Source organism: Condylura cristata, unplaced genomic scaffold (genome assembly GCF_000260355.1).
Source record: "Condylura cristata isolate star-nosed mole 26May11 unplaced genomic scaffold, ConCri1.0 scaffold00026, whole genome shotgun sequence".
Lineage (NCBI taxonomy): Eukaryota > Metazoa > Chordata > Mammalia > Eulipotyphla > Talpidae > Condylura > Condylura cristata.
In genome coordinates this window covers 6,654,592-6,681,749 of record NW_004567127.1, presented here as the reverse complement: position 1 = coordinate 6,681,749, position 27,158 = coordinate 6,654,592, and the positions used below count along the sequence as shown (strand labels likewise).

General features: G+C 45.5%; 1 long non-coding RNA gene across 3 annotated transcripts in view; it reads left to right on the top strand.

Moving 5' to 3' along the window:
* LOC105854106 overlaps window positions 1–26,020 on the top strand; it is a 74,639-nt gene extending 48,619 nt beyond the window's left edge. For 2 of the 3 annotated variants that reach the window (XR_001145826.1, XR_001145827.1), the window contains exons 3-4: window positions 5,170–5,229; window positions 6,164–6,278. This is a non-coding gene — a long non-coding RNA (uncharacterized LOC105854106). Of the gene's footprint in view, window positions 1–5,169; window positions 5,230–6,163; window positions 6,279–25,811 lie in introns of those variants that run through there. The other variant, XR_001145828.1, reaches the window with a different exon arrangement.
* The last annotated feature ends 1,138 nt before the right edge of the window (window positions 26,021–27,158 follow it).

The window sequence follows — 27,158 nt, the reverse complement described above, 5'->3', positions numbered from 1 at the left end:
TGAGGAGAATTGACGAAATGTGTATGTTATGATATTATAGTCAATACATAATAGTACTTCCTAGCGCTAACTTTCCTAGGTCAGATGCTTACCAATGCAAAGTCTTTGCCATCAACCCTCTTCTGTGGACAGGGGGGAGGAGAGAAAGGGCCCCGATTATTTTATTTATTTTTGTAAAGATTTATTTATTTACACATATAGAACTGGGGTACAAGCCCAGTGGTACAGGGGCAGTGAGAGGGTTCACCGGAAGCAGAGCGGGGAGCAGAACAGGCAGATGGATGAAGCACACTGCTGAGGGGAGCAGCAGGCGGGACAGGAGAGGCCTGGTGTTCCCTGTGGGTCAGCTCCCTGGCCGGGGATCGGACTGGTGCTGAAGCAGCTGTGGCTGCCACTAGCTTCGCAGTGCTGCTCTTTAACCTGTTGCACCACAGGGAGGGCCCAGGGCCTGAGTTTTTATAAAGCAACAAGCAGGTGCCAGCATTGTGTGAGGGCCCTTTGGCGCGTGCGCGTGCACTCTGGCTCCCAGAACAGCGACGCTGTGAGCCTGCGGCGTGAGCGCCACCCTGGCAAACCCACATCCAAGCCAGCTGTCATGAGGTTCTCTTGCTTATGTCTTACCAAGAGAACAAGAACATAATAGGGATGATAGATAGGGATGGGGGAGGGAAGGATAAATGTCATTTTACATTCGGGATGCAGAATCTGAAAGACGTTACTACCATACTATCCTGGACACTGGAAAAAAGGTAATCACAGTTAACCTACCAAACATGTTTTACTTGGGGGTCATTGAGAGTACATACTCTTTCTTGGAAATCAGCTTTAATGTAGGTGTATCACAGATGAGCTGTTTCACACTTTCTGATTTCCTCCTTACCTAAAACAGTTACCCATGTAGCTCACTAAATTATTTTCATTGCAAACGAGTCAAACGCTGTAGAGCCAAAACTCAGGGCTGTTCCTTCTGTTCCTGCCAGCTCCCAGCCCCTGGCCTAATGCTCCCACCTGCCCATCCTCCGCAGAAAGAAGCCACCGTCATTTCCATTTTGATGTGGATTCCAGGCCTGTTCAAATCCGTACTCTCCTTCAGTTGCTGCCTTCAGGGGAAAAAGACTGGAAAGAGTGAGGGGAAAGTGGGATTCACTGACCTGCAAACACTTTAAGCAGGTCACTTTTCAAAACATGAATGCTGCCCAAGGCAGGGCGTCTGGCCGTCTCCACACAGTAAATATGCTGCTGAGTGACTGGGTCGGGCCGCCTGCCCAGAGCAGCCACATCCAGGAAGCCTGACAAATCAGTAGCATCCGTGACTTCTTCATTCTTATTCTTTATGACTAATCAGTCTCCCTATACCCTGATAACGGCCGGGAGGAGGCATTTCTCGCACATGGAGTAACAGAGACACACCTTCTCTCCTCTCCCCTTTCGAAAGGACAGTGTCAAGGACACATCCAGGCCAGGTCAGTAAATGTTACATCAGAGATACTGCTGCTATATTTACCCCCACTCATCTTTCAAGCAGAGCAATTTATATGATGAAAAATAGCAGAGACAAACTGTCCTGGTATCTTCAGGGAAGAAAAACAGTGACTTTTAAAGCTGCCTATGATTTTACATTGCAGTCATTTTCTCTGGTGGTTATATTTTCCCTTTCTTCTTTCATTTTACTTTTTAAAATTCTCAGTGAGGATAGAGCTAAAGAGACTTATTACATCAGCCCAGGCCCAGAGACCTGCAGTTGCTATTCAGGGTTTAATCCATTCCAGGCTGTCACCATAGGTTTGAGTCAAGAGAGACTAAACAGAGAGAATGACAAGCAGTCATAGCTGGATTTGATTTGGTCTGGAAGTTTCCATATAAGCCTCTCCCACCCACCCCTACATTTACCCACTGACCCCCACTGGCCAATTATTTTTATTTTCCAGACCTCAGTTTCCTGCTCAGCAAAATAAGAAAAAACCCGTCTGTTTCCCTCGGAGAGGTATTTGTAAAGAGAATAAATGTGAGTGAGGCCTCCAGAGTCTAGGAAGGTCACACAGCTTGGATTCAGTTCAACAGCCACTGCTTGAGTCTGTGTGAGGTTCCAGCAGAATATCACACTGTACCTGCCTCTAAGGAGTCAACAATCTGATAACTGGGGGGAAGAAATTTACAAAGAACTTAAACTCCAGGCAGCAAATGATAAGAACCCCAAGTTTCAGAAGATGGAATGTTGAATGAAGAGAGGATCAGTGGGAAAAAAAAAGAGAGAGAGAGCAGATCAGTAGGAGCTTCTACATGGAAGAGCACATTTGAAATAGGAGGGAACAGGGGGACACTCCAGAGGGAGAATAAAGATAAAGGTGTGGAGGGACCCAAGCCCAGGGCATGTTCAGGGTACATGTGAGGGAGCAGTGGGCAGAAGTGGGCCCCCTACCTCCTGCTCCTAGGGAGGGGAAGGCCGAGGAGTAGGTGTTTAGGTTACCCAGAGGATGGGGGATGGGAGAGGGTGTGAGGGAGGGAGGGAAGAGGGATATGGGCAAAGAGGTGTGGTGGAGGAACAGAAAAAGGTGTGAGTCTTGTAGGTAAAAATGTCTTTTTAAATAAGTAAATGCATGAATAATGCTCTGGAGCTTCCACTCAGCTTTTGTCATGAGGTATACAAATATATTTCTCTTGATGCCTGGCTGATTTTTTATTACCATGATGTCTGCTGAATTTTCATGATGATTTGCAGATTGTTGAGACACCAGAGCTCATTCTGTCTGGCCAGCTCATATTTCATTAGTTTCCAATCATCAGTGGGTTTTTCAGCTAGTAAAATCTTTTGTGTCCATCCTAATCCTGTTCCACTCCATGATGATGTCACTTTTTTAAAGGCAGTTGTAGTATGAGCCCAAACTTTTAAAATGTCGTCATCCTTGTTTGCAAAAAAAATAAAAGCCTGTGTTATCGAAGTCACGTTTTAGGGCAGTTACCAGGGGTGCAGCAGATTGGAGACATAAAAGGAGCAGGTGCTTCAGCAACTGTAAAGGGCAGAGTCCTGGACCTGCCACCACGATGAATCTCTGCTAATGTCCAATGCTGATAAAGAGAACGTCCTCTTAGCTCTCACCCAAATCTGTTTTTGGGGGGGGGGTTGTTTTCCAATCCCTCCCCTCCCCGTTGGAGGGTGAGCTTCCCAAGAAAGGGACCTTTCCTTGTTCTGTTCTTCTTCCTCTCTGTACCAGCCTTGCTGTAGCCCTCGCTCAGGGTACACAGACACCCACACACCTTTACTACACTGTCTGTCTTCAGCCTTTCCCGCGACCCCCCTCTCCTCCAACACAAAGGCACCGAGGCAGAAATGTTTATTGAAGGGCTGGGTCCCTTTGGTTTAAGACTTTGTTGTTGGAGATTAAATTGCAAAACCCCTACCTTTTCAATGCTGAGTAGCTCTCAGGGGGAGCACTCGATACTTCAAAAGATTTTAGCCCGCCAGGCAAATATCATTTATTAATTAATTTCATTTCCCATAAGACAACCAGGCCTATTACACTGGATTGGTGGGATTCCAGATAAAAGCAAAGGAATCTGAGCAGCCTAAAAGGAATGAACAGTTTCTATTAGACTTCTTTGAAATGCAGAAAACAACTCTCAGACCTCCTTAGAGTCTCCAAGGTAGTGGGGAGGCTGGCAATGAATGTCCTGCTCCCCACTGGAACCCCGTGCTTCTTACCTTTTGTGTTAGAGTGCCAGAGTGTCTGGCAGTTTGGAGAACTCTTGTTTGATGGTAAGGGAGCAGAGAAAGGGAAGCAAGTGGGGCTTCTGGGAATAAGGGAGAGAGGAGGAGATGGATGGTGAGTCAGAGAAGGACAAATTGAGGAGCAGAGAGCCATTCTGGGTGTTTTCCTGCCTTCTTGTTGATGTGTGTAGTTTTTAGTTAATTAACTAAATTAGAGAGACTGCTTTGGTTCAGTTGAGAAAGCAGTATGGAAAGACAGAAAGATCATGAATTCTGAAGAGAGGCACATTCGGATTTTAATTTCTGCTTCTTCTCATTACCTGAATAACTTCTGAATTTTTAAAAAAAGATTTATTTGTTTATGCATACAGAACTGGGGTACAAGCCAGAGATGCAGGGGTGGTGAGAGGATTCGCCAGAGATAGATCGGGGAGCAGAACAGGCAGATTGCCGGAGGCACACTGCTGAGGGGAGCAGCAGGCAGGTCAGGAGAGGTCTGCCGTGCCATGTGGGTCACCTCAGGGGCTGGGGATCGAACTTTCCCTGAAGCAGCTGCAGCCAGCTTGCAGTGCTGCATCCTTACCCATTGTGCCACCGGGGAGGGCCCAACTTCTGAATCTTACGGAATAAAATAGCTACTTGATAGGATTGTTTCATCCAAGATAGGATATGTAAAAATACCTCCTGATAGTAATTGGCATTGAATAAGGGTGAATTAAGTTTTGAGAACTGTCATTTTGCATTTTGATTTAAGAGGCCTCAGAACAAGACTACTTACATAATGCAGACAAAGAATTTCAAGTCTCTGATCTCTACAAAGACACGATTAAAATACACTAGAAAGACAAATATTTTCAGCAGATGATTACAGTCAAGCCACAGATCATGACTTGAATGTACTGATTCTCAGGGAAGATTGCTGGCTACCAAGTTGTTGCTGGAATTTTTCATTTGGCTTTTTGATAGCATCTTGGCCAGTTTTATTTATTTATTTTTAAGATTTACTTATGCACACAAGAACTGGGGTAGAGGCCAGGGGTGTGGGCTGGAGGGTGGTGGTGAGAGGAGTCACTAGAGACAGAGTGGGGAACAGAACAGCTGGATCTCTTGAAACACACTGCTGGGGGGAGCAGCAGGGAGAACAGGAGAGGTCTGCTGTGCCATGTGGGTCAGCTCCTTGGCCAGAAATCTAACTTGTGCTGCAGTGGCTGTGGACAGCTTCATTGTCCTGGGCTTTACCCTGTTGTGCCACCAGGGAGGGCTCCCATCTTGGCCAGTTTTAAATGAACACAAATCACCAAGTGGCTTTATTTCAAGTTAGATCTTAAAAGAGAAATTTTTTTGGATTTCTGTTTTTGAAATTTTCATTTCAAGACCTGCTGGTTTGGAGGCTTAATATTTTAAGGGTCTAGTTTTAGTTTCCACAGGCGTCTTCCTGATTTTCTTTCTTTTCCTTCCTTCAGGCCCTAGCTCCAGGCCCTATCCAAACTAATGGTCCGAAGGCGCCATTGTCTTCAGAGGAGGTAGGGAGGATTTGGGTGGGGGCGGGGTTGATTGACTCCAGCACTACTCTAAGCCCCTGGGGAGCTAGAGTCTTGGGGTTTGTTTTCTTTTTTAAAAGCATCTCTAAGCAGTGATGACATTCACTTGAAATAGTTATTTTTGCTAGCTTCCTAAGCCCTTTAACTTCGAAGAGTGCAAAATAAAGCCCAAGAACCTTAGCTCTATTGTAATCAGTTTGAAAAATCAAAGAGTTAGGTTGGTATGAGCTTTCCCGCCCCACCTGGAGGGCCTGTCCCCTCAGAAACTGGTTTGGTCTGGTGGGGGTTGACAGGATATTTTTCTTTCTCCAGAACCTAGAGTTGAAAATGAGTGAATATTTGGCAGGCCACCCTAAAATTACACACATGCTCTACATACTTATGTAACAGAACAGCAAGACCATCACAAGGGCCTGTAGGGTCTCTTGAGGCCTTCCTTCCTACTTCTCCCTTGGGTTAGAGTCAGCTCAGATGACCCCTTCCCAGGGAGCCTTGCCTGTCACTTCACCCTCCCTCAGTCTGGGTCAGTGTAGGCTTAAAACTTCCTTCCTCCACTGCCTTAAACTCTGTGCAGCATTGTCTTGGACTGATTACAAGTTAATTGCCTGGCTAGAGCATATATTTCTTTACCCTCATCTATAAAAACTAACCCAAGATCTGCTATGTGCTATGTAATAGGTTTTCCGTACTAGTTTGTTCGTGGAAGGAAGGGAGGAAGAAATTCCATCTGTCCCCCTTCTCACCCCTACCCCCAGGACATGTCCCACTTCAGTTACCAGCAGGGAGCAGCAGTACAGGTTCTGAGCACTTTTTTTAAAAAAAAAAAAAAAAAGAAGAAGAAGAAGAAGAAAGAAAGAAAGAAGGAAAAAAAGTGCATGTTGCGCTCCCAGGTCATTAAGCTTTCTCCATGCACTAGGTCTCAGTGAGCTGGCTTCTAATAATCGGCAACGGCAGAGAACCACATAAAAAGAGACGATGAGGGCAGTGCACTGGACTATGGTGATGGCACACAGGTGATTTGGTGATGGGAAGCCCACGGGGATTACAGCTGAGATGGAAAAAGATGTAAAAATAAACTATTACAAATACATGTATATTTGAAAAGGAGACGAAATGGCAATGCACCAAGCATCAACACTTGAGGTTTCTCCCATTCAAATCCAAGTGTTTCTTTCTGGCAGAACCTGGGTCCATGTAGGAAAAGTCGAGAGTTCTAACCCTGTTCTGGATGCTGGTGTGACTCAAGAGCTTTCCTTTAGTTCACCTTGTTCATCTGTGAAATGTATTTTAAAATGTGCCTTGTGATCCATTAGAAGGCTGTGTCATCAATTTAAAGCATCACAACTGGCATTTTAAAATTGAAATCCCAGTGCCGGGATTTAAAAATAGAGAAAAGTAGAATTAAAAATAGGAAGAAAAAAAAAAAACAACCAGGCCCCAAAGGGAGTCTTAATGCTGGGCCCCCACCCAGATTTAATGCCTATTCTCATTGCAGTTTCACCATAAACTGATCCTAACCCAGTCAATCTGCTAAAGAAGCAAGACACCCCTCTCTCCCCAGGGAAGGTAACTTCACCTGAAACAATCTTTTCTTTCTTAAATGTGTGCCCCACATATATGTCTATAAATATCCCTCAGTTTTGTAACCCTTTGCAGTGTCTAGAGGAGCTGCAATCTGATTCATGCATCACCTAATGAAAACAATTAGATCTCTAAATTTGTGAATTTTGTTTTCTTAATAATAGTTTATAAGGTAAGGTAAGGACTGTTTCATTACACTGGGCTTTGGTCATACTTTACATATGCAGGTACCAGATCAAAGTGTGAAATGTACTCCTTACTGGGATGTCATAGTGAAAAAAATTGAAAACCCTGGACTGGGTGATAAATAAGATCTCTCTAATGGAGATCTCTGTGGATTTGGCAGGGCTCCTGTATACCTAACTCAAATACAGGGAAAAGAAGGACTAGCAAGAATTTAAGAGAGATTAATTAGAATGCTTGCTGGTGAGAAAACCACAGAACAGAAGGAACCCAAGACTGCAGAAGACCACTAAAAACACACAGAACAGAAATTCCTTGCGAACAACTGTTTTCATGGAGCTGTTCCCTCAGTGACACCTAGCTCCTTTTCGTCTCTGGCTCCATGTCACACCTCTTCCTGCCTTCTTGTGTTTGACTCCCCCTCCCACGTCATCCCAGGGCACCCACATGTGTGTGCAGGCACTGGGCCGCATGACTGCTGGGTGTCTGGCTCACACCTCTTTGTGTTCATCTTTGTGGTCTGCCACAGTGCTACACACTCTCTCAGAGTCAGTAAGTGTGTTTCAGAGAAAGAGAGGGAGTGTGTGTGTGTGTGTGTGTGTGTGTGTGTGTGTGTGTGTGTGTAGGACAAAGGGGTCACAACTCTCTGCAGGAGCCCAGATCTTCCCAAGGAGGCAGATGAGTGTAAATTGAGGACATGTTTTAACTCCTAGTATCACTTCACTTTACATTAAAGGAAGGGATCAGACTTGGTTATTTTTACTCAAAAAAAAGATTATAAGTTTTAAAAGTTTGAGGATCATAGAAAGAGTCAGGAGTGCCTCCCATCATGCACCCCCCCTCCACCAACTCTTTTTCAGGGTGACAGAGCCAACTAATGTGGGCAAATCTTACCAGAAAGTCATAGACATGGGTCTTTGAAACCCTGCTACAGGGGTGAAGGTTTAGGGCCTCAATGTAAAGGCATCTGACTTTGCGACTCTCTTCTAATTTCAGACTCTGTAAGATTTTTAGGAATTGGGTCCTCCGTGGTGGTACAACCGGTTAAAGCGCAGCACTGTGAAGCTGCTGCAGCCACAAGTTCAATCCTCAGCTGGGGAGTGACCCACAGGGTGCAGCAGCCATCTCCTGACCGGCTGCCCGCTGCTCCCCTCAGCAGTGTACTTCAATAGATCGGCCTGTTCTGCTCCCCACTCTGTCTCTGGTGAATCTTCCCCACACCTCTGGCCTGTACCCCAGTTCTGTATCCATAAATAAATAAATCTTTAAAAAAAGATTTTTAGGAATTAATGAAGAGACGAGAAGGATAGAAGGTTGTTGCAGATGCTTACTTTATTCTGTGAACCTTAGTACAGGAGTCCTTCACATGCAAGTCTAGGCCTCCTGCCCTGCCTATAGATACTTCTGGAAAGGGCTTAGTGAAAAGCCATCAAAGAACGGATTGTTTTCATGCCTGTGTCATGAAAAGACATTAAAGACCAACTTTCTGGAATCTTCCCCACTCTCTGAGTCACTGCCTGGAAATTGGAGGTGGGTGGGCTCTGCGTCCCCATTCCTGGGCTCCAGTCCTTGGCGACTGAGCAACCAAATGAACTTTGACATCAGGTTTGGCCTCTCTGTTTCTCATCCTTTCTTTCTGTTTAGTGAGCATTCAGGTAAATGCTAATGGCTCCCAATGTCAAGCACTTTTTTGAGGTAACTTTGCCCAAATTAAAAAGTTGTGTATTTATAGAAATATAGGCGATAGTAAACATTGTTCTTGTTTTATAAATCAGAAAACTCAGGCACAGAGAGGTCGGGTTCCTGGTCCAAAGGTACCCAGGTATCTGTGTGTAGTATGGAGGCAGGAAACTACCAGAAGCTGGGCAAGGCCAAGTTAAGTTGGTTGTTGGGGGCTGGGGATAAGTGACTGAGGATGAAGCTGAGCACGGCCTGGCTCTTCCCTAGAAGAGTCTTGGGGTAGTACTGAGTCGCTGCCCTGAAAGCGTCCCCTCTTCCCGAGAGCTGTCTCCTGTGATCATTTTGTTCCTGTATATTTCCAAAAGACTTTTTAAAAGCTATGTGTTCTCTTGTGAATTTTACTTATTTTTTTATGGATTTATTTATTCATGCATACAGAACTGGGGCACAGGCCAGAGGTAGGGGTTGTTGTGTGTGTGAGAGGATTCACCAGAGACACAGACCAGGCATCGACTGAAATACACTGCTGAAGAGCAGTGGGGGAGACAGATCTGCTGCGCCATGTGGGTCAGCACCCCGGAGGCATCGAAATCGTGCTGAAGCAGCTGTGGCTAGCTTCATATTGCTGTGCTTTAACCTGCTGTGTCACCAGGGAGGGCCCCTCTGGTATATTTTAAGTTGTTATCGAAAAGTTTTCAGAATAAACTTAAAGAGTTGTGAAATATAATTATTGTTCTTTGGTAAATACCAATACAGTAAAAAGTCAGTTTTAAATGAATCCCAAGGAATATAAATATCATAGTAATTGGATATTACCTTCATCAATTTAGTTAATTCATGACTAAACTCTCTAAACTAGACAGTCTTTTTCCCTTTGAAAAAAATAAATGGATTGCACTCCCATGTAATCTTGTCTTAAATAATTCAGTTTGGAGGAAAGGAGGGAAGGAGGGAGAAGCGTAGGGAGGAAGGTCCCAAATGGAGTCATTCATAATAAGCCCCGTTACGACTTGCTACCTAACCAAATTGCAATTTCAGCTTCTCCCAGAAATGGAACTTTGATCAATCTAGGTTTTATTGGTCAGCATTAAGTGAGGTTATCTGACTAATGAGATCCCCCCACCCATCCTAATGGAAGGTGGCTTTGTCTGAAATGATCTTTATTTTCTTTTGTTATAACTTTGTTTCACCCTCTTTCTAGCTATAAAACCTTTTATTTTGTACAAATTTCTTTGCACACATTTCTTCTCACTAGATGGAATGCTGCCTGATTCATGAATCATTTGATAAACATAATTTTACCTCTAAAATTGACTTGATTGGATTTTTGTTATTTATTAGAAGCATTTTACATGCTTTTCTGCAACAACAAAAAAACAATAATGGACAAATCATTCAGACAGAATATCAGTAAGTGAACAAGGGCCTTAAATGACACATTAGACAGATGGATTAATGGGTCCATACAGAACATAGCATCCCCAAACAACAGAATACATATCTTTTCAAATGCCATAGAACATTCTCAAGGATGGACCATATGTTGGAACACAAGTCTCAATAAATTTATGAAGATTTATAAATTTATAATTTTAATCATATCAAGCATCTTTTCTGATCATAATGATTTTAAAACTAGATATCAACCATAAGAAAAATGAGAAAAATGATGGGGGGAACCCAAATATGTAGCAACTAAATAACATGGCATTGAGCAACTGTTGGACCAATGAGGAAATCAAAGGAGAAGTTAAGTAAAAAACAAGCCTGGAAATAAATGAAAACAAAAGCAAGGGTTAGCAGATCCCATGGGATATAGCACTAGCAGTACTAAGAGGGAAATCGATACCATGATAGAGCTACCGACCTCAAGAAACAAGAAAAATCACAAGTAAGCAATCTAACCATACACGTAAAAGAACTAGAAAAAGAAGAACAAAGCAAAGCCAAAAGTTGGTAGCAAATAATACAAATTGCAAATGAAACAGGTTGAAACACAATAGAAAAGATCAATGGAATCAAGAACCATTTTTAAAGACTTTAGCTAGACTCACAAAAAGAGAAATTTCAAATAAAATTAGAAATGAAAGATAAGTTACCACATACCATGGAAATACAAAGAATCATAAGAGATTGCTATGAACATCTATACGGCTATATGAATAATAAGATATTGTATATAGATTGGAATACTACTCAGCTGTCAAAAGATGAAATCTTGCCATATGCAACACTATGAATGGATCTTTGGATAATGTGCTAGGTGAAATAAGTCAGACAGAGAAAGACAAATAACAGTTGGTTTCCTTCATCTGTGGAAGATAAAGAGAAAAAAAAAAAGAACAAACAATCAAACAGACTCTTAGAGGATAAGGCCAGAATGGTGGTTACCAGAGGGAAGGAGGAACAGGATTGGGTAAACTAGTAAAAGGGGTCAATTGTGTGGTGGAGGATGTAGTATAGGCCATGATGTTGAATTATAACATTGTACACCAGAAGCCCATATAAGGTTATAAAGCAATATTGCTTCAAAAAATTTTTCTAAGTATTAAAACTAAAGGGCCTCTCTGGTGGTGCAGGGGTTAAGTCTCAGTGCTATCCAGCTATCACTGGCCACTGCAGGGTGATTTCGATCCGGGCCTGGGAGCTGACCCACATGGCACAGCAGACCTCTCCCGTCTCCCCCCATTCCCCTCAGCAGTGTGTTTTGGTCAGTTTGCTTGTTCTGCTCCCCACTCTGTCTCTGGTGCCTCACCCCCTACACCTCTGGCCTATACCCCAGCCCTTGGAAGCATAAGTAAATAAATTGTTTAAAAAATTAAAACTAAAAAAGAAAAGCCGAAATGATCCACAGGGCAGTGTCCCTTTGGAAAGCGTTTACAGCCCAGATCTCAGGCAGCCCTGCTGGTTTCTGTGAGCTGTGCACACTCTCCCCTGATGTGCGTGGCACACATCTGTCTGGACAAGGAACTGGCTCTGTCCGCTGCCCTGATGAGGTGCGGGCTGCCTGGTACAGTGCTGTGGCGCAGGGGCCAACCCGCCTTAGCACCCTGCCCCTGAGCACAGCAGCTTGCCCTTGTGACCTCTTGATCCCCCTCCCAGCTTTGGTGACTGGAATTCTGCTCTGATAGAGGAGCCCACAGCCACTGCCCGCCCCCTGGCCTGTCCATGCCACCAGCGGCTGCAGGCATGGTGCCATAGGGCACCCGAGCACACTGTGCATGCCAGGGTGGTCTCGCAGGGGCGGATGACAGCTCCTCCGCAGGCCCTTACCCTGCCCGAGTCTGCTGCCTTGCCGGTGTGCATGTAGGGGTGGGTGCTGGGCAGGGTGGTGGCAGTGCCGTGCACGCTCTTTGGGGCTGACAGTTGCGAACAGGAGAAAGGCCCAGAGCAGCGCAGCTCGGCATGGGCAGGCCACTTTGGCCCCCACTGGTGCGGCTGGAGGCCGTTGTCCTTCAGGATCACTGAGAGCCTTTGGGTGTCAGCTGTCTTGACAGTGACCAGCTCATTCCACCAGCCTCTGAGCCTGTGTTGGGAGAACCCAGAGCCTCTGAGGTTCTGCGGTTGGAAAGGTGTAGAGGGGGGTTCAGAGCCCGGAACACAAGTTGTGGAGTACAGCAGAGACAGAGGCTTCATCTGCCCAGGGGTGAACGGAAGGCCTACCTTGGCTCTCTGCCAGTTGGAATGAAAGAAACAGCTGACGGAAAGGCAGCCTATTATCTGAACCCAGCCCCCTCGGAACAATGCTCTGGTTGCTACTTTCTCCCCTCCCTGCCAAGCGGGAGGCGGCTGCTCTGTGAAATCTTCTGGTCTGGCATGAGAAGGATCTGGACCGACTGTCCTGGGGGAGTGCATCTTATCAGGATTTTATCCAAGCAAGCGGCTGACCCAGATCTACACAATCTATTCACTGATGTTGGTGTGCTACTCAAACGCCGTCACTGGCAGCCTTCGAATGTCTTGGGACTGTTGACAACGCACATTCTTGGGCCCCACTCCAGGCTCCTAAGTCAGAATTCCTGGGGAAGGCCGGGGACATTGTGTTTTTTAACAAGTTCTCCAGGTGACTTTGTGTGTGTGTGTGTGTGTGTGTATGAGAGAGAAGGGGAGAGACGATTTGTGTGTATCCCACGGATGTATAGTACTGTCAATCTTGTGCTATTTTGGATGCATGTACATGTTCTCTCTCACACATACACACACACACACACACACACAGAGCGGCTCAGGGCTCCAGCAGCTGCCATGACAGTTGGTAGCTTCCCAGTGGTTTCCCTCAGCAGGACTCTGGGATTTGTTTTTCTCCACTGAGGACCTTGTTCATTTCCTGCAGCTTCCAAGAGGTGGGGAGAGAAAAGGGAACTAGGAGGAGGAAGGCTGGAGGGAGGAGGAAGGGGTTAGCTAAGGCAAAGGAGTTTTCAAGAATGAAAAGGAAAGTGCTCAGAGACAATGTTCCTTTGTGAAGAGTTAGCTTTATGTTGATGGGCTGCAAGTCATTAGCAATCTAGGCACCAGCGACAGGCGTCCAGGTCATCCTCCGGGGCCAGATCGCCCTCTGCTGCTGGCTGATAAATAACTGGGATTCTGCAACTGCCAAGGAAAAGAGCCTGTTGGGCCTGGGTGGGAGAGAGGACGTGACTGAGGCCAAGAGTTCAGAGTCTTTGCGCAGTAGAAGAATCTTGCTAAAATCCTGTTTGCAGAGAAGGAAGAAGTAGCCAACTCAGTGGGTGTTTCCAGGACTGATCCTACAAAAAATGGTTTTCTGCCAGGATCCCGACGGCCTCCCATGAATCTGTGGATAAGGAAAAATTATTTTCTCTCTAACCTTCTAGGTTCTTGGCTGAGAAACTCCCTGTAATACAAGACATAAACAGGAGGAAAAACAAACACGTTTAAAACAGGTATCCATCCTGGATACCTGGGCGAGACCCAGAAAAGCTGAGTAGCTCCCTGAAAAGGCCTTCACCTTAAATACCCCATTTGGGGGAGGTTTCCCAGAAAACTACCACAAACAAGGGCACGTTGTTGTGTGGATTTCAGTTGCTGCTTTCTCAGTGATAGACGTGTCTGGAGGTTTGCTCACCGGGCCTCACAAATGTAAATTTCCCTTGTAAATGTAAATATCTGTTCAAAAGGGCCACTTTGGTGAGGTTATCAGAGCTTTTCCTAAGGCTGCTGCTGCTTCCAAATAAACAGCTCAAAATAATCCTTATGCCCAAAAGTCATATATTTCGAGGGTGTATTCTGCTCCCTTTCAACTTCAAGCCCCAGCCTGATTTGACTCTTCCCACACCACCCCCCTTTTTTCCTTTTTTTTTTTTTCTCACTATCACCTCATCTTGAAAAGAAAGGAGTGTTTTACATGGGAAGGGGGATGGGGTAAAGAGACTTTTTTTTGGTGTGGAGTCATCTAGGAGCAATTAGTCAAGGCTCAGACTTCTTAATCTCATTTTCTCTGACTCTTTGTTTCTTTTGTCTCCATGAGAGCACTGTGTCCTGCTGTCTTTCTTCTGCCAGGGAACTCTTACCCCACAGATGTGGAGTCAGCCCTTCTCTCCAACTTTATTGCCCCACTTTATTGCTGCTGGGAGTCAAGGTTCACGCGGGTCACTGGTGAAGAGAGCAAAGATTTGTTCCCAGAATAAAAGTTCAGGCACAGCAGCGGCTCCTGCCAGCCACAGGGCAGTGACCCATCTTCTCGGGCTCCTAGCTCTTGGCCCTTCCCCTTCTGCCCGGAGCCAGCCAGGGCTGCCACCCCTCCATCCACCACTCCTGGAACCTCTGCAGTGAGGCCCTCCCGCTGGGGAGAAGCCTCTGGGTCTTGCCTGGAAAATGACTTACATGGCCCCTCAGGGGGCTATGACCCACCCACCGAGTAGGGAAGGGAGACGAGAAGGTGGGAGGTTGAGGGCATGAAGAGTGGGTGGAAATGGGGGTGTAGGTGAGGAGGAGACCAGAGCAGAAGTCAAAGTTTGTAGAATGTTCTAAAGCCTTCACCTTTCATAAGTAATCTAGTTGGCTTCTTCACTGCAAGCCTCTCACAGTTTTGCTCCTGGAGTTGGGCTAGAAAACCAAAAATGAACATTATCACGGGTGCTTGGGCTGGTGGTGTGCGTGGTCTGGTCTCCGAAAACACAGCAGATGGGGGTGAAGTAGAAGAATGTTTACTAGAAGGTGTGATTTTAACCACGGGTGGAGATGGATGTTAACTGGTGTATTTGGTGATCGTTTCGTAATATATACAAATGTTGAATCATATTATACACCTGGGACAGTCATACTTGTATAAGCTAATTGCATGACAAGTAAAAGAGAGGGTATAAATTTCTACATAATTTGGAGAACCCATTGCAAAATGTCAATGCAGGGTCTCTTCAAAAATCATTCAGAAATTCAAGGTGGCAACAGCGAACATTATGTGTGGAGCCCCTGGGGGGGGGGGTCGGGGGGATGGGGTGGTGGAGGTGTTAAGGGGAAGGGTGTCCTATGGGAACTCTGCAGAGTCTTATGGACTCCACCACCTACTCCAGCTTTCTGGACCCCACCCCCTACTCCAGTGATTGGAAACTACAACTCCCAGCAGTACCAGGGAGAGAACTGCGAGGACCTAAGGGCGGAGCTAGCAGGAATTCTGGGACATTTGGGGGATAAATCGGACGGGATTGCATCTCTCACTGCTCTCTCTGGAAAGCAGCTCTCCTGGCCGCATGACTCCGTGTGTTCAGTCAGCAGAGCCGCAAGGTATTCCAGTGACTTTGTATCCTGCTCTTTCCCTGGGTTGTTTCCTGTTCCTTTCCCCTTTTGTAAATAAACCCGTTGTTGACCCTTTTGTGTGTCCCTGCAGTGTAACTGAATTGTGAGCGAGCAGGTGAGGGCCCACAGACAGGCGGCCCAGTCCATTCTGGGCTTCCCTGTAATAGAGGGGGTTCGGCTATGTGATTGCCCGGGTCAAAGGCCCACAGAGTCAGCCCTGGTGGAGGGTCCCCAAGGAGAGGGTGGACAAATTCAATAGCCAGAGGTAGGACCTCCCTGGAGTTGCAGGGGTTAAAGACAGCACTAGCAGCTATGGCCAGCCATTGCAGCACCAGTTCAATCTCTGGCCAGGGAGTGACCCACGTGGCTCAGCAGCCCTCTCCCATCTCTCTCCCTGCTGCTCCCCTCAGCTGTGTATTTCAGTGAATTTGCCTGTTCTGCTTCCCAACTCTGTCTCTGGTGAATCCTCTCACCTTCCCCGCACCTCTGGTCTACACCCCACTTCTTGTATGCATAAATAAGTCTTTAAAAAAAAAAAGAAGCAGTGATAGATCCCTTTCTCTTTAGGCTTCCTGCCACTTCAGTGTCATTCATTCTTTGATCCTCAAAGTCAAGCTCTTTCAACACCTGCTTGCAGGTTTAGCAGTGCTGTGGGCAGGAAGGTGGAACATGCGTCCAGTTTGGGTAGACACTTCTGGTGAGGAGCAGCAGACTCTAGGAACAGCCAGCCCCCAGCTAGTGTGGGGTCTTGGAGCTGTGGACCGGGATCCTATTGTCTTTCTTCTGGCCTCTCTCGCCATAAACAAGAAAGAAAAAGGGAAACCTTTAGGAATCAGCTTCCCATTTTTCCAGAGACTTCTCATTTTCCCAAGAAGAGGGCTTGGAGTCATTAAATGTGTATTGAAGACTTGAGATATCGTTCTATAGCCTTAGTCTAAAGAAGTCTTGGGACACTTCCGGTTGTATAATCAGGCATAACTGATATGATAAGCTTTATAGCTTGAGAGATAAATATAGTCTCACCTTTCAATTTCCATTAAACACTGGAGCCCCAAACTGCTTTTAGTGGTAGGAAGTCCAGAATCTCCTTGGAGATCTTCCCATCACGGGTCTGAATTGTCCAAGAATGGAAGTGGGCTTCTATGTCTCTGGCCAGGTCCTTATTTTGGTTGCATGGGGGTCACTCAGAGGAAAACTGACAAAATCTGGGTGTTCACTGAACAACACTCTGCAAGTTTTGTTTTGTTTCCCGCCCTCGCTGCGCAGAATCAGTGCTATATTTATGGTTGAACAAGCCAAGTACTTCCTTCCTGACTTATTTCTCAGAATTTGGAAACCTGGACTAGTGTTCAAAAGCTTGCTTTTATAAACACTAGTCATTGAAATATTACGACTCAAGCAGCATGCTGATGAAATTAATATTAAGGAGTATCATAAAAAGTCGAAGCATGTTTAAAATACACATTTTTTAATGTGTTTAAAATTTGCATTTGAAATGTGTATTTGTATGTCTCAATAATTAAGACTGCTATTTAGAATGAGGTTAATTGTTGTGGAGTCTTCTTTCTAAGGCAGATGATAAGATGTTTAAGGAAATTTTTGTTTTGGTCCCTTCCCCTTCCCAGGTCTATTGAGGAAGGAGAAAGGAAAGAGATTTTGAAGTGACACTGAAAGATTGGATCTGGGGGAAAAGTTCACATGTAGGCTGAGCACAGTTACAAGTGTAGCTTTGCAGGGAAGCCTGGGGTTAAGTAGGTGGGGGAGAGGTTAGTGATTTTGCATGACAGAGGGAAGAGAATCCAGTTTCTGGAGGTAAAAGAAAGCATAGGGCTCTGAAAATTGGGAAGAAATGATAGTTGAGTGTCCATCAGTGGGATAAAGAAGTGGTATCAAAATACATGTGGGCATGTATACCTCCCCCCAAGAATACTATACAGTCATGAAAATGACAAAATCTTGCCAGTTACAATAATATTGATGAACTTAGGTGTTATGCTGATAATACTGAGACAAATGCTTTATGATTTCACTTGTATGTGGAACCTAAAAAACTAAACTAAAAATCATAGAAACAGAAGACAGACAGCTGACTACCAGTGGGATAGAAATTGGGGGGAGGGCTCAAAATGGGTGTGGGGAGTCAAGGGGCATAAAATAATTATGTCCAGGAGAGATCATGGGCAGTGTGGAGACTATAGCCAATAATATGGCTTTGCAAATTTGAAAGTTACTAAGAAAAAGTGGTAAATAGACTTAATGTGATGGTCATTTTATAGTATATACAAATGTCAAATCATTATGTTTTATACCTGAAATATATAATGTTGTATATCAATTATATTTCAATAATTGATTATATTTCTATAATGTAAACAACCCCTTCCCCCTTCCCACATCTTCAGTAAAGTCTGCTACATACATAAACATCTAAGACTAATACTTAATAGAGCAAAACAACATGTTATATTTTGATGTATCGTACTATTTAAATATTTTACATAGTGACTTATTTAATCTTCATGAAAACCTTATGAACTCAGTATTATTCCATTTTATGAATGAAGAAACTGAGACACAAAGAATAAATAATTTTACTAAATTCATTCCTGGTTGACATATTGTGAAGCATCACTAGATATTAACATGCTATTATTTATTTAAAATCCTTATTCAAAGGATTTTAAAAAATGATACAGCAAACACTTGACAAACACATTTTAAATAACCAAGTTTAAAATTAGTGGAGAGGTATCACATGGAGGGATGTGAGCCAGGACTGATTTGTGTTTTGTTGTTTTCTCTCCTGAACTAAAGGAACACTGAGGCCAACATTCTAGACACAGTAAGTAGAATGGGATTTGCATAGTAAATGTGAAGACAAGATCAATGTTGAAGAGTTGAAGTTGAAGAGGGTAAGGAGATGGCAAATGAGTTTCAAAACAATGCCCAATAGAGGCCTCCCCGGTGGTGCAAGGGTTAAATTCTCAGTGCCTTCAAGCTGTCACCAGCCATGGCAGCTCCAGTTCTATCCCAGGCCAGGGAGGTGACCCACAGGGTGCAGCAGACCTCTCCTGTCTCCCCGCTGCTCCCCTCAGCAGTGGATTTCAGTCCATCTGCCTGTTCGGCTCCCCACTCTGTCTCTGTTGAATCCTCTCACCCCCTGCACTTCTGGCCTATACCCCACTTCTTCTATGCCTAAATAGAGAAGAATAAAATTTTTTTAAATGCCCATAGAATCTTTAAATCCAGAGAATTATATTCATTAGTGTAGGGTAGGAACCAGTAGTTTTTTTGTGGTTTGGTCATATATATCATAGTTAGCTCATAAAATTATTTGCAAATATAAATGTGAAATATTAAATAATGATAATAAAAAAGAACCAGGGTCAAAAATATTAGTTTTATGTGAAAAGGTGGCTCCATAGGGCATTTATTAGGACAGACATTTGGTCACTATCTTCTACAGGTCAGGGAAGACTTTAGTTACAATCATTAGAATTGTTCCAAAATGAGTGAGTTGCTTAGAAAAAGAAACAGATAAATACTTGTGCTTGTATTTAGGTTTTAGGTACTAGAATGTGTCAGTGACCCAATGTCTTGGCCTCAGGAAATTAAGTTTCTTTTGGTATTTTGAAGCTTGTGACAAGGTGTGTTCATGATGGCTGAATGACTGTGACCTTCTGGGAAGTAATGACAGCTAATTTGGGGGCTATATAGTAGGTGAGAACTTGAGCTGGTGAAACTTTAAGCCTGCATGCTACTAAGGGATTACTCAATGTTTTAAAACATCTTTATAATTAATGCTCAAGACTTGATAAAGATGTTAGCAACACACATTGAAAAGAAATGGTTCTAATGTTCCCACAATCATCCTACCTACATCTTTCCACCCCACACTGTTGCTTCTGGTGTTAGGTTTTTGTTGTTGCTAATATTTATTTACTCATTCAGAACTGGGGTACAGGCCAGAGGAGCAGGGGTGGCGAGAGGATTCACTAGAGACAAAGTGAGGAACAAAACAGGTAGATTGACAAAGTGCACTGCTGAGGGGAGCAGTGGGTGGGACAGGAGAGGTCTGCCGCACCATGTGGGTCACCTCCGGGGCCGGGGATCGAACTTTAGCTGAGGCAGCTGTGGCCAGCTTGCAGTGCTGTGCTTTAACCCATTGTGCCACCAGGGAGGGCCCTCTGGTGTTAGGTTTTAAAGTCAGATTAACATATCTCTGTAGGCTTGTACCCAAACATTTCAGCAGTTTCATTTGTAAGAGGTAAAAATTGGAAATGACTCAAATGTGCATCAATGAGTGGGTGAAGATACTGAGGTATGTCTGTACCATGGAAAATAACTCAGCGACAGGATGAGCTGCTAATGCACACAGCATGATGGAATTACAGTGTGTGGAAGAAGCCAGACATAAAGAGTATGTGTTGTGCAAAGTAAATTTATGTAAATTCTAGAATTTGTACAGTAATCTATTGTGACAAGGTCTGTGGACAGGTTGGGGGAGGGGCAGAGGGTGGAGGACAGAGGAGCATGAGGAAACTCTGGGCAGTGATGATGGATGGGGCACTATCTTGATCAGGCAGGGCTTGCAGGTGTATACAGGGGCAAAACTTGCCGAGTTGCATGCTTTAACTATAAGCAGTTTATGCTATGTCAGTTACACCTCAGTACAGATGAAAAAAAAAGAAAAAAAGAAAAAAAAACGCATGAAAGGAAATACAGGAAATCGTCAGCATTAATGACCTCTGAAGGCGGGAGGAGGGAAGGGGTGACAATTTCACTTTGTTGTGCTGTTTACATTTTTTACTTTGTTGTGCTGTTTACGTTTTTTATGGAAAAAAAAGGTGTTTAAACAATAAAACTAGTCACATGAGCAAAATAAAAAATCAGGTTGTTTTGAGTCCAGAAATCAATAGATTTGGAAAAACTTTTCAAAATGGGCGCGTGTAAAGTCAAAAAAAGCTGCCTTCAGGAGGCTTGTTCTGAGGCGGCCTTGTTACTGAGAGCTGCAAAGGCCAAGCTGTAAACGCTCCTTCAGGTTGCTTTCACATTCCTCTCTCCTTGGGGTCAAAGTCTCTGGGTTCAGCAGTAGTCAGAGAATACACTCTGCCTCTTTGGGTTTAAAATAGAGGCCTTTAGTTTAAGAAATATGGTCATTGTTCTTTTTAAACAAAGTGTACTTAGTACTTACCCCACGCAGGTCACTAGTTGGATCCTAATTGTCTTCACTGTCCATTGGAACCATTATTGTAATCAGTAATGATTATTGTAATCATTATTGTCGAGGCAAGGCACTCTGCTAAAGGACTTTTGATGCAATATCTATTTTTATGTAATATCTTGTTTAATCCTATCTATGATATGATATGAGTATTATTTTGAATCCCTATTTTATAGATGGGGAAAATGAAGCAAAGAGAAGTTGAATGTCTTATCCAAGACAGTAGAGCTGGGATTTTAGTTTGGGTCACCTCCTCCAGACTAGTTTATTTACCTGTCACTTTGTATTGCCCCCCAGACACTTCAGAGAGGCCCTGCCCTTCAGGAGTTCATGGTCTGGGGAGAGAAAGGGGAAGGTGTGTGGAGACTGGCATAGAACATGTCCCACCACTGACAGCACTGTGATGAAGGGGTACAGAAAGTATATGACAAAGCCAAAGAAGACCCCTGGCTCCATCAGGAAAATGAGCGTAGTGGCATTTGAGTGACAGCTTGAAGAACAGAGGGAATTTGCCATGTGAAGGTGGAAAGACTGTGCCCGGGAAAGGAGCTGCATGTACAGACACACACTGGGGCATGAAATGTGAAAGCAGGAGCCTCCCTGGTGGTGCATCGAGTTAAGGAGCAGCGTTGTGAAGCCAGGTGCAGCCGCTTCAGTGCCAGTTCGATCCCCAGTCAGGGAGTGACCCACAGGGCGCAGCGGACCTCCTGCCTCCCTGCTGCTCCCCTCAGCAGTGTATTCTGTTGGTCCACTTGTTCTGCTCCCCACTCTGTCTCTGGTGAATCCTCTCACCCCCAGCACTTCTGGCCTGTACCTCAGGTCTTGTATGCATAGTGTAAAAAAAAATGGACCTGAGTGGGGAATTCATCAGTTCATGATGCTAGACAGTCCAGAGGAATCTAGCTGCAGGTGAGGCTTGATCTCACAGTAAGATAATGTCTTTCTTTTCACAGTCTTCTACTAAAGCTGACACCCTTCGGGAGTTCCAACACAACTAAAAACAGCTCCCAAGGCTACCTGCTTTCTCCTTCGCCCTCAACAGGAAAGACAGCATCTTTGTCCCAGTGTTGCCAACAGTTGTGAGTCACCCTGATTACAATTGCTTTGCTCCCAGGCTCTGAACCAGTCCTGGTGACATAAAATGCAGCGATAACAGTAGCCTTAGGGGTCACCCCTTGCCCCCTGAAGTCAGGGAAGGCATCAGCTTTCCTAGGACTACATAGACCTCCACATATAAAACGGGATTTCTGGACAAGTGGAAAGGGGGCCTCTATGGTCTGGTGTCAGAGATTCAGAGGACTTGTTCAATCAAAGCCTTGATCTTCAGAGCCTCATTCATGGGCTCTTAGTCTCGCCTCCAAGTTCATACTCACGGCAGCCTCTGTTTCAAAAGATTCTCAGCACCGTCACAGATTCTGGTTTCATTGACTTGGCATAAAATTTGGTTTTCAGCTCACCAGATGATTCTAAGGGGCAGCCAGGACTGAGAATCACTGAGAATGAGAATCACTGGCTTAACCTCACTTAGGCCATCTCTTCTGTTATGCGTAAGTTTTCTGTACAGCTGAACTACTCTGACTCTCAACAAACCAGAATGTAGGCAACATACAATAAAAACTGACAATGCTGAGACTCACATTTCAAGCATTTTGCAAAGTGTTTTGCATTCACCAACTCATTTCATCCACCATCTTAGGAGACAGAGAATATTATTTCCTTTTCACTAATGAGAAAAAACCAGGGCCAGAGGACTGACTTACCTAAGGCATGAATCTAGTGTGTGGCTAAGTTAGAACTTGAATGCGTGTATTTGTGAACCCTAAATTCCTTACACCTAACCCCTGTTACACATTGTCTGTTCATGACTCTACGAGATCTCAGTTATGGTTTATTTCTCAGCCCTCGTTAGCCCATGACTCACTTTGGTCAGAGATTTGTTGGGGCCTGCCAGGTGCCCCACCAACCTCATTTTATGTACATTGTGTTAAACAGCAAGACATGACATCTGCTCTGAAGCTATAGGCATAAAGTGGAGTGTGTTCTGAACATGTGTTCAAAAATTATATGTTGTACGCTTGGAATTTATAGTACACACACAACTATAATTTACACATGTGTAAAAGTTGTGGCTGCAGGGTCCTCCCTGGTGGCACAGGGTTAAAGCACAGCATTATGAAGCTGGAGCAATCCGCGGCCACTGTAGCACATGTTAGATCCCCAGGTAGGGAGGTGACCCACATGGTGTGACAGACCTCTCCTGTATTGCCCACTGCTCTCCTCAGCAGTATTTCAGTAGATCTGCCTGTTCTGCTCCCTACTCTATCTTTGGTGAATCCTCTCATCCGAACCCCACACCTCTGGCCTGTACCCAAGTTCTTGTGTGCATACATAGATAAATCTTTAATAAATCTGGCTCAGGGGCGGTGAGAGGCTTCATCAGAGACAGAGTGGGGAGCAGAACAGGCAGATCGACGAAGTACACTGCTGAGGGGAGCAGCGGGCGGGTCAGGACAGGTCTGCCACACCATGTGGGTCACCTCTGGGGCAGGCGGGAATCGAACTCATGCGGAAGTGGCTTAAGCTTCTTAGTGCTGTGCTTTAACCCACTGTGCCACCAGGGAGGGCCGGAAGTGGGCCATTTTATATGCTCTTGGTGGGACTGTAAATTGATATAAAAGTTTGAAGAGTTAATTATCAAATTGACGATCAGCATTTCAGTCCCATTTTATGTTAGATAAATAAAAATTTAAAGATAACTTCTTATTTATAAAAGATTTAGCAAAGAAAAGAATGAAAAGATAGATGATGAACTGCAGTTGTGGGTGGTTCTTCTGGTGGTGGGATGTCTGGGAGAGAAAGTTTCACTTTCTTTCTTTTTTTTTTTTTTAAGATTTATTTATGCTTACAGAACTAGGGTACAGGCCAGAGGTATGGTGGGTGAGCGGATTCACCAGAAACAGAGAACAGGCAGACTGACAAAGTACATTGCTGAGGGGAGCAGCAGGCGAGTCAGAAGAGGTCTGCCATGGTTCAGCTCCCTGGCTGGGGATCGAACTCGTCCTGCAGTGGCTTTGGAGAGCTTCATAATGCGGTGCTTTAACCCGTTGTGCCACCAGGGAGAGCCCTCGTTCTCTTTTTTAAAGATTTATTTATTCATGCATACAGAATTGGGGTACAGGCCAGAAGTGCAGGGGTGGTGAGAGGCTTCACCAGAGTCAGAGTGGGGAGCAGAACGGGCAGACTGTCTGAAACACACTGGTGACGGGAGCAGAGGGCCAGTCAGGAGAGGTCTGCCGTGCCATGTGGGTCAGCTGCCAGGAATTGAACTCGAGCTCGAGCTGGTGCTGCAGAGGCTGTGAGAGCTCCGTAGTGCTGCGCTTTAACCCACTGTGCCACGGGGGGAGGCTCCCACTTTTCACTTTCTATTCTTCTGTATGGCTTGAGCTGCCTACCCATATTTGTGTTTTTTTTTCTTCAGAAAACAAAGTCTAGAGCAGAGCAGAGCTCGATAAACACGTGTCAGCCGTGTTCCTGCATTCTCAGTCCCAGGTTCTTCTCTGTAAGGCAGCCCACAGCCCAGAAGGGCACTGACCCCTGCCTGCCAGGCCCTCCTCGTGCTGTTTTGTAGCCCATTACTAGCTGCTTAAGCAGCAGGTTCCCGGTGGCTGGTCAGCTGGAACTGCTTGAGGAGAACAAACAGGAAGGACAGAGCTGCCAGTGATGATTGTCCAGCTGGCTTCGGGACCAGGGAAGCATTTAAATTTTAAAATGTTAAGGAAATCTCCTCGATGAACAAGCCCCTCAAGGTGGTGGTGATGCCTAGAGAGGGGATGAGCAAGGTAGGTAGCCCCGAAGGAATCCTTGTAAGCATCGTGACCCCAGGTCCTGGCCCCTTGTCCAGGATCAGCTGAGTTCCACCATCTGAGTCTCCTTGGCGATCCTGCTCCTCCATGTCAAACCAGAGCTTCCGCTATAGGAAAAACACAAAAAACATCTCACCATCCTGCAGCCTCCTCTTATGCAAGATGCCTGCAGCAGTTCCAAAAGAGAAGAAATAATAGAGGCAAGGAAATACGATAAGGACTCAGATAGTTGGATAGCAGATCCCTGCTCTGATATTTCCTCGTTGTGGGGCCTTAGGCAGATTATTGCGCCTCTTTCAGCTTAAATTTTCTCATATGTAAAGTAGGGAAACTGAATCTATCTGCAGTTAGGGTCAGAGGTGCTGCTACCTAAGATGGTTTAGTAGGCTGCCTGAAATACAGGGAAACGGAATTAGTATTTCATTTATTTATGCTTTGAGCCTCCTTTCCTAGCACACCCCACAATGGCAGTAGCTGAGCGCCTGGCTCTGTTATTGACTCCAAGTGTGGACTTTGGCAGACCTCAGTTTGCTCACTGGCGAAATGAAGATAAGTACCCCCATCTCGTGTGGATTTTGCAAAGATTCAACAAACGGGTGCACATAAAAAGCCGAGGGCCTGCTTCCTAGCCTCATGAAAGGGGGCCCATACAATTTGCCGGTGAAGAATTAGCATGTTGCCTAAAAAAAAAAAAGGACTTCCTTAAAACAATCTTCCAAACCCCTGCCTGCTCCCTCTCCAAACACGCAGGATACAAGCTGCTGGAGTGATTCCGAACCCAGCCCTGGGCTCCTGCCTGCGGGTGCTCCTGTCTTCACCACGTCCTCACTCTTGCAGCTTCTTTTCCTCTCCCTGCCCAGGCCCCGTTAGTCCAGTTAATTAACTGTTGCAGCCATTCTGCTCAGCAGAGGGGGGGCGGTCTCCCCGTCCCCCCCGGGGATGAGTGCTGGGCTGGGAGGTGGGAGGTGAGCTCGGAGCTGCAGGAGCAGCACCATTTCCATGGGGAAGTGGCACAAGGAGCCAAGTTTGGCAGCCACTGCACCTCCCTGGGCACCATCAGCTAATCAGAGACTTTCATTAGCTGAGAGCCCGGCTCTTTGGCAGAGCACCAGGGACTGGAAGGTTCAGGCCTGGAAATAATGACCAGCCCCAGGGCCCTGGTCTTCTGCACACTGACCTCCAGTGCCCCCGGGGGCATGCATGCAAATATGCCCCCCTCCTGCCCCCCAATACATGTTCCCTGGGCTCCCAGGCCGCTGAAGTGTGTCGGTACTTTCCAGGCCTGAAAAGCTGGGGAACAGGATGAGGATGCAGCTGGAAAGACCAGAAACTCACGACTGTCCCTGCTGCTTGCTGAGAAGATCTGAACCCCGAGGTACCCAGGAGCCTATTAACCTACCATAAATGTCTGATCCAGAGAGAGCAGGCTCCCTCCCAGCCTTGAAAGGATAGAGGACAGTAGGACTAAGGAGGTCGAGGTCACTCAGGAGCTCACAGGGGGGGGGGGGCGCCAAGTCCTAGGCCGGTTTGTTTGTTGTATATATAGGGAGGTCAGCATTTTCAACACTCCCCTCACACACACCTTGTGTGTGTGTGTGTGAAAGAGAGAAAGAGAGAGAGAAACTAGAGTTTATGCTGAGGATGGGGCCCTGGGGCAGGTGTGTGCGTGCGTGCATGAGGGGACAAGGTTTGCTGGGAAGTCGCCCAGTTATTTCCTCAACCAGTTACATCATACACAACCTGTTCAGGCATATAGTTAGGGGAAAGTGAGTTCACGTCAAACTCACTCTGCTGACACGTGGTTCCTACTTGCTGCACTGTCAGCACTCCTCCTCATCGCCTAGAATTAAGAGCTTCTGTGCTGGCCGCAGCCCAAGGTGAACGTGGAGGAGGTCACATCTTCTTTCACTGTTTCTCCATGCACCACAAACAAAAACGCATGCGCAGGGAACCACAGCCTGCCTGCAGTGTGGTTTCCAAAGTGTAGACCAGCTGCTGTTTCACTTGTCAGCCTGTTGGAAATGCAGATCCTCAGGTGTCTCCCCCAGACCCACCATACCAGAGACTCTGGGGTGCCACCTCCCCAGTTTGTATATGAGCAGCCTTCTAAGAGATTCTCATACTGGCTGAAATGTAAAACCCAATGCTGTGTGTTTGAGGATAACTTGGCAACAAAAAACACTATAGGGAAAGAGACTAAATTAAAATAGAATTGTAAATAGGAAAGTTTGTAAGTCTCCAGGAATATAAAACTCTGGGGAATTGTGCTTCCTTTCTGGATGCCCACATGAGGTTGATTTCTTCCTATGTTAAGATAATACGAAGCACACGGACACACACACACACACACACACACGTCCCTACCTGCCCTGCACAAAGGCACAACATTCCTGGACTCAGTATTTTATCATTCCAATGCATTTTTTTAACAATACTTTTTGTTTTTTTAAAGATTTATTTATTTTTGCATACAAGAACAGGGGTGTAGGCCAGAGGTGTAGGAGCTGGAGGTGGTGGGGGAAGCGAGGTAATAGGATTTTCCAGAGACAGAGTGGGCAGCAGAACAGGCAGATCTAGTGAAACACACTGCTGAGGGGCGCAGCAGGCCACAGGAGAGGTCTGCTGCG